The sequence below is a fragment of the Formica exsecta genome, unplaced genomic scaffold (genome assembly GCF_003651465.1).
Source record: "Formica exsecta isolate Colony F162 unplaced genomic scaffold, ASM365146v1 scaffold1116, whole genome shotgun sequence".
Classification (NCBI taxonomy): domain Eukaryota; kingdom Metazoa; phylum Arthropoda; class Insecta; order Hymenoptera; family Formicidae; genus Formica; species Formica exsecta.
In genome coordinates this window covers 77,441-84,641 of record NW_021848457.1, presented here as the reverse complement: position 1 = coordinate 84,641, position 7,201 = coordinate 77,441, and the positions used below count along the sequence as shown (strand labels likewise).

The window sequence follows — 7,201 nt, the reverse complement described above, 5'->3', positions numbered from 1 at the left end:
GATGTAAATAAAAAATTTAATGAAAATATTATTAAATTATTGAAATTAATAATTTAAATAAAATAATCAAATGTAAAAAAGATTCAAAGTTCTCAGATAGAAAAGTGGCGCAAAACTGTGTTCTGACATCTTTGATAAATGCCTCGAAAAAATACTCAGAAAGAAAATGATGAAAATAAAAACTATTAATTTTAAACTTTTAAACCCGCGCTCTCTCTCTCTCGTTGCGGGGTAGTTGGCGTCCATTTCTTCTTTCTTTTAATCTTACTTTTCCCGCAAACGGGCAGCCAGGCGTTAATTCAACGGCATTGATTGCCACACGGCAATCCCCCGCCGTTTCTGTGTGCGAGAGACCGAGGGAGAGCGAGAGGGGGTGAGAGATCTCACCCTCCTCGGCTTCTCCCTTCCCGGCTCTCTTTCGCTTAGGCTCTCCTCCTAAGGAACGACGCTCCTCCATCCTTCTTTCCGCGTCTTCTTCGATCTCGCGGCAGTATTCGTTTTCTCGGCTACATTCTTGTACTCGGCTGCCTCTCCCGCACGAGTCACGAGAAACACGGTGGAAATGCTTATTTCCACGCTTCCCGATCGAGGCTCTTCATATCGTGATAGGAATAATTAATGTATCTAAACATCTTTTATCTGCGAATTATCGTATTTTCTTTGCCAATCTCACTGTATCTGGCGTTTTACTCTCAGATAAACGTGCCTCTTTACAAGTTATCGATACATTGATATAAAGATAGAAATGTCCGTCGAGTATATCCCATCGTTATAATATGAAGGACAAACGTTCAAACGCTAAAACATGGTTTTAGCCAGGTGGTTTTAATATCGCGCGAAATAAGGAGGTGAGGGAGGCAGCTTTATGGCGATGGGCGAGCCCGTCCTTGCTCTCGTTCGATGCAAACGATCGAGATAAATGGTCCAAAGGGTGTGGACTCGAGATGGACGAGAGTGTCCCTGGGGTTGCCGGCAGGGACATCGGGGGAGACACAAAGAGGGAGAGGAGACGACGGGAGAAGAAGGTAGGGGTCGAGTGCCCGGGGTCAATCTATAATAAAGCTGGCGTTATCTTGACCGGCTAGCGTGAACGAAGGCTAGAGGCTCGTAAAAAAGAGGGAGAACGCTGCTTAAGAATGGATTACGGGAATGAAATCGGAGAACTGATGTTTCGCAGTCGGAGTATCCTGCGGCGTCAACTTTGCGAGGGGCGCATGCGTCGCGATTAAAAATAAAGACGGTGCCGTTTAGAGAAAAAGGTAGAAATATGAGACACCCATTATAGAGACATTGCAATTGTATCCCTCTAAGAATTATCTTTTTCGCAGTTTAGAAATACTTTTTTACCTCACATCGCAAAGGTTCCTTTAATTTGTCACATAAATCAAAGCATTTTCTAAATGAAATAATTTTCGTTAGGTATGTAAAAACGCGTTGTAACAAATGATTCTTATATGCCGACTTCTCCCTCAAACTGCCCTGGCTGTCGTTATTCCGAGCGATTGAGTGCAGTTGTTAGCAATTGGTAATTCAGTGCAATCGTCAGACGCAGAAGACACGAGGGGAAAGACGAGGAAAATGTTAGAACCGCAAAATGTATGAACGTCACAAATCACGGTCGCTGAAAACTTGAATACATATTTAAGAAACACGTCTAATCAAATAAGATAAAAATAGTTCGGTTACGTTCTAACTTGGTGTCGTAAAATACGTCTGGTCGTTGCAACGGACATTACGTATTTATCGTAGGAGGCTCTACAATCCTTCGTAGGGATACGAGAAGCCCTTGCTCAGATATACCAGATCCATTATTACGTTACGCGGAAGAATCACCTGTCGGCCTACCTGTTAGTCGAGCTAACACGCGTGAAACTCATTGTAATGCATAAGGGGCGCACCGGCTAACCCTTTATGCTAATAGCGTCGAGGTGGATGTTACGCCGGAGTGATTTTTATCATGCATTTTAAAGGCCATTTGCTTAATGAGCCGCGGAACATGCGCGTTTAGAATACCACTTGCGCTCGAAAACGATCGCTATATAATAGAAAAATACCGTCAATTCTCTCTTCCATTAGTTCCTCTATACTATCATTAAATTTTCCTCGTTTACACATAATATTATATTACGATACAACGCGTAATTATCGCGTTAATAGCGGCTCTAGCGTATTTCATGTATACATTTGAATATAATACGTATTTAAGTTTATACGTGTACATATTTAATGTCTGATTTCATATATACAGAGTGTCTCAAAATTTCCTTTAAAGGACGGATTCTCTGGCTAATTTGGAGACGATTTTTCCTCGAAAATGTCGAGGGACATCATCATTTTTTCCAAGCTTCTAATTTATGCCATTTTTGATATATCTTTGTCAGCCTTAAATTAAAATTTTATTAAAATAAACTCCACTTAAAATTAATTAAATGCAATTGTGTTAATCTTTTAACTCTCCATAAAGTTTAGTTTACAAAAAGCCCTTCTTTTTCAATTGCTTATAACTCGAAAATTATTAATGTCTCAATATTTTCATTGAGGAAAATCGTTTTCAAATTTATGAAACAAAAAATCCGCGCTTAAAAGGAAATCTGGAGGTTTTGGCACACCCTGCATATATTTATTAAGATAGCGAGATTTTTTTGAAAAGATGCAATTATTATTCTAGATAAATATTTTTTAAATTTATATCGTCTCTCATGTTGCGTAATAAATTTGACGGCGAACTTTACTATAAGTTGGGGAGACGTAGCGACTTTTCGAAACGAAAAATTTTCTTCCATGATATTCGGCCGTAATTTCGGTTATTACAGTTATACTTCGGTATATACCGGCTCGTGGGCTTCTTGCGGAATCCATAATAACCGATCCCCGCCGCAAACAATAGAAAAATTATGTTCACGAGAGTTTTGCAGTTCCAGAGTTCCGCAATCTTTCCCCCGTAGTTTCATACCGGAGCGTGTCGAGAGTCTGCCGTTTATTCCGGACACATGATGAGCGGTTGCGCGGGTATATGCTAGGTGACCAATGTATACATACATATCTGTGTGCTTAACTAGTTGTATGTATGTGTGTGTGTGTGTGTGTGTGTATGTGTGTAGTGCGCGCATGGGCTGCAAAAATATATCTCGAACTTACGCCCGGTAACTTTCTCGATTTAGAAATGATTTGCGAGCATTGAGAAGAAGCTGCAATTTCTCTTGTCCCGGAAGCACAGGATGGCGGCGTTCGTTGCTCGCGCTTATTAGCTTTTTATTTCGACGACGTTTTTGCATTTTATCGACAGCTTCTTGAACAAACGCGCGAAAACATTCCGGTTATTACGTTTCTTACAGAAAAATCTCATTCAATTAATTAATCCATTTTACCTTATTGTTAGCGTAAGTAATTTTTATGATAAAACTAAAAATACGGGGAATATAACACACATAAGTCGTGATACAAGTTTGATAATTATTTTATTTCTCTCTGAATATTTTTTTATTGCATACTTTACGATTTATTATGAAACAAATCAGTTTGTGCTAAATTAAATCTCAGAGAATTATGAGTATTGAATCTATATTAGATCGATGAAACAGGCTGGTTGAGTAATTTTCTACCGCCTAATAATACGGGGACATTTTTAGACCTATCTCGCGGACGCACATGTACACGGGCCGAATAGTGTGCAGCTACGTCATAAAGAGGCCCACAGCATCCCTATCGTAACTGGAGTTGGTGCGATCTTGCGCGCCCCTTCGAACGAGGAGGTTTCTTTTAATTAAACTGCCCCCACCTTCTTCCACCTAGTTATCCCGCCTTTTCCAGCAAAAACGGGATTCTCGAGAGACATAACAACCGGCAGGCACGCGTTATCAGTGCCCACCAGCGATCCGAGCACTTTCCACCCCTCCTCAGACAGCAGATCCGACTCCGGCTTTGTTAAAACTCACTCTCGCGCTGTTAACGATGACACTTCCTATTGCCAAGTTGTAACGCAATATCGTAATATGCTTGAAATAGTTGAAGAAGATGGTTATAAGGACTTTAAAAAAATAAGTCGCCTACGATCTTTCATCGCAACGTTTTATATTGGATTTTAAATATTCTCTTGTAATGGAATATATATAATGGAAATTACATATCTCGAAGCGCAATTTATAAAAATTCCAAGATTTTCGTGCAGTTACAACTTGGGAAATGTGATACAATTTCATGATTTTATCGGTGCACGTTTGATTAGAATATCTTTATTCATCTATTAAGTCAGGCATGAGCGAAGCCGTGACTCACGTTTCTGGGCGGAAATAAAAGGGATCAAACACGACGGTATAGATGAGGACAAAGTTACGAAGCTGGTGTCATGTTGCACGCTCATAATCCCGAACAACGTTTCGCCGCACCTTTGTACCTTTTCGTTCTCTCTCTCTCTCTCTCTCTCTCTCTCTCTCTCTATCGCAAATTACTTATAATATCTGTCAGCGGACAGATACGGCCGATGGCGCCTTTACCATTGCGCTGCAGCAATCCCTCGGAGAAATGCCCTCTTTATTATCTATCAGAAGCAATCTACCGAACACTTTCCTCTTTGCTCCTTTTTCCTTTCGTTTTCCGTTTGTCCTTCCCCTTTGCCCGTTCCCCTTTGTCTTCTCCCCCGTTTTCGCCCCGGGCTTAACGTCCAAGGCTAATTCCGGAGCGAGCATCGCTTACGTTCGTTACTATTCCTCGAAATTGACTGTCGTTGGTAAACGATTTTTTTTCAAAGATGTGTATTTTTATACAGAATACAATTGGTACATCATTGATTATATTTTTTAGATAAAACTGCAATATTCTTAATTGTAAATAAGAATCTTATATATCATATTATTTATTTATATTTATTTTCTCAGATATTTAAAAAGATAAAATATTTGATAAATATTGATATGTAGTATATCTAATTTTCATATTAGAGAAATTGATTTAATTTGTATTTAATTATTGCAAATGTTCAGGTTCATTTTACCCGAGTCGAAATTTTTCTCTTATTTCTGACCTGAATGTTCAATCTAACATTTACTTTGATATTTTAAGCAATCTGATTATTCTACTTGGAAATTAATTAATCTATAATTTTGCCAAAAGCTTCTCTTTTAAACCTCTAAGTATTAAAATGAAACTGTTCGTTTACTGCCTATTACTAACAATAAGTAGAAGCAAAATTTCGACACGATCTTTAATTCGCAGAATTCGACAAGAAATGGAATTAAAAAATTCAAAATAGAATTCTATTTATTATGTGTTTCGTATACACACTTTCTATGATATATTTTAAATGATTCCTATATTAAAAGGCACATAAAATTACAAGTAAAATTACAAGTAGAATTTTGTTTTGTAAGTCGTCTAAAGCGAGCTTAACAAGTGCAGTCCGGGTTGTTGTAGTCTTAAGCTAGTTTCGCGACGAGTATGTAATTGGTTCCAGCCGCAGCGAATCTTCCCAGAGTATAATGCGGCCGATCGACAAAGAAATCGGACCACATCGGCCTGGCGTGCGGCTCGGCGCTGACAGCTTTTCAGGTTCACTAGGAATGCCCCGAACGTCCCGGCCGTATAAACCAGCCGGCTAATTTAGACCGACTGTCCCGTGAAATTACCGGGACTCGCGGGTAATGAGAGAACGAATAGGGAGGAATAGGCTAGCCCTTGGACAGTGGTCGGCTAATCACGACCGCTCGTTAGCGAATTGAATGCGCCGCGTAGAAAGTCAAAGAGAGTTCCCTTCTGCCTTAAAAAGAACTCCGGCCATTGCCGTGGCCGTCTCTCAAAACACCGCACGTTCGCAGTCGCCGTCGCGATACTGTTTCTCAGATGAATCTCTCAGTAACGTCTAAAATGATCTCGTTTCACGACGAGATTTCCGATTGACGTTTGAATTACAGCACAATAGTGGTGACATGTTTTACAGTAGAGTCTCGTTAATTTCGGCCTTATTATTATATATATTATTATTTTCTATTGTTATCTATTATATATATATATTATTTTCGGCCGGGACGAGAGGAATGAAAAATTTAAAAATTTATGCCTTGAATTTTGAATATAAAATTAATCATGTTTTTTTTTGGCTAACGGCACCTGTTTCCCACTGATTGAAAATTTGAGCGAGTCCATGCTGACGGTAAATACCGTTGAATTTACGGAAAGACTGTACAATGCATCGATTGTCGCTAACTTAATGGACACCCTATATTTGCTCATTAACGAACCCTCTGTCGCGAATTCAGCGCGCTTCTACCAACACGAAGACTGCGCTGACAGACGAGCAGGATGCTGAGAAGAATAAGGAGAAGGGAAGCTGAATCCAGGCAGCGGATAAAGATGGGAAGGAGAAAAGGACGAAGAAGAAGGACGGGTCCCTCGTTACAACTTCTGCGAGGAGAGAAGCAATACGTTCGGCTTTCCAGCAACACAAATTACGTTTTCGAGAAACTAGCGAACCACTGTAAAAAATATCGCTCGCGATATTTTAAATTACTTCAGAAAGAAGCAAACTAATTAATCCTAATTAATCCTAGCGGTTGTAAATCGCTCACTGTAATTTCGATGAAATCAATTAATAACGCGCAAATCGATTAATAATTAATCAGTTGACATTTAAGCTTCTTTCGATGACGTATCTGTTGCCGACAAATTTCTCAAATATATTAAATGTTGCTACCGTCTTTCAGTCTCAAATTTTACACAATTTTAAATCTCTCTGTCCGACGTGGTAAATTTCTTCAGCGATCTTGTAGACATGTTTTCGACATCGCAAACACCAATCTTCTTGCTGGTGCGATCACGATGAATGAATTGCGATGCTATCACAAAGAGAAAAAGAAAGATCGTATTCGATTTCTTATCGACAAATTTCCCTCTTGATTTCGTTATTCGTCTCATTATTTTTTTTCCTCTTCTTTTTATCCATTGTCCTATGAATATTTATTGCACCTTGCAAAGTATTTCAAATGAAATATAAAAAAAGGCGTGTGCAAGTATTATCAGTTTCTATTTCGATTCGTTGTATTTCTTATTGTCGATATTTTAATTAATAAGAATTTAATAGCAAATTCGTTGTATTTCGCAAAGCTTTTATTTGATTGAGAGAAAGGAAGGAAAAACAAAACTACTTTTAAATGTGAATAAATAAAATTACCTATGAATTGATTCAATTTTTGACATCTCTCATTCCTGC

General features: G+C 38.8%; 1 protein-coding gene across 1 annotated transcript in view; it reads right to left on the bottom strand.

Moving 5' to 3' along the window:
- Positions 1-7,201, bottom strand: part of LOC115236787 (gastrula zinc finger protein XlCGF46.1-like) — a 111,472-nt gene that overhangs the window by 50,521 nt on the left and 53,750 nt on the right. The window lies entirely within an intron of this gene.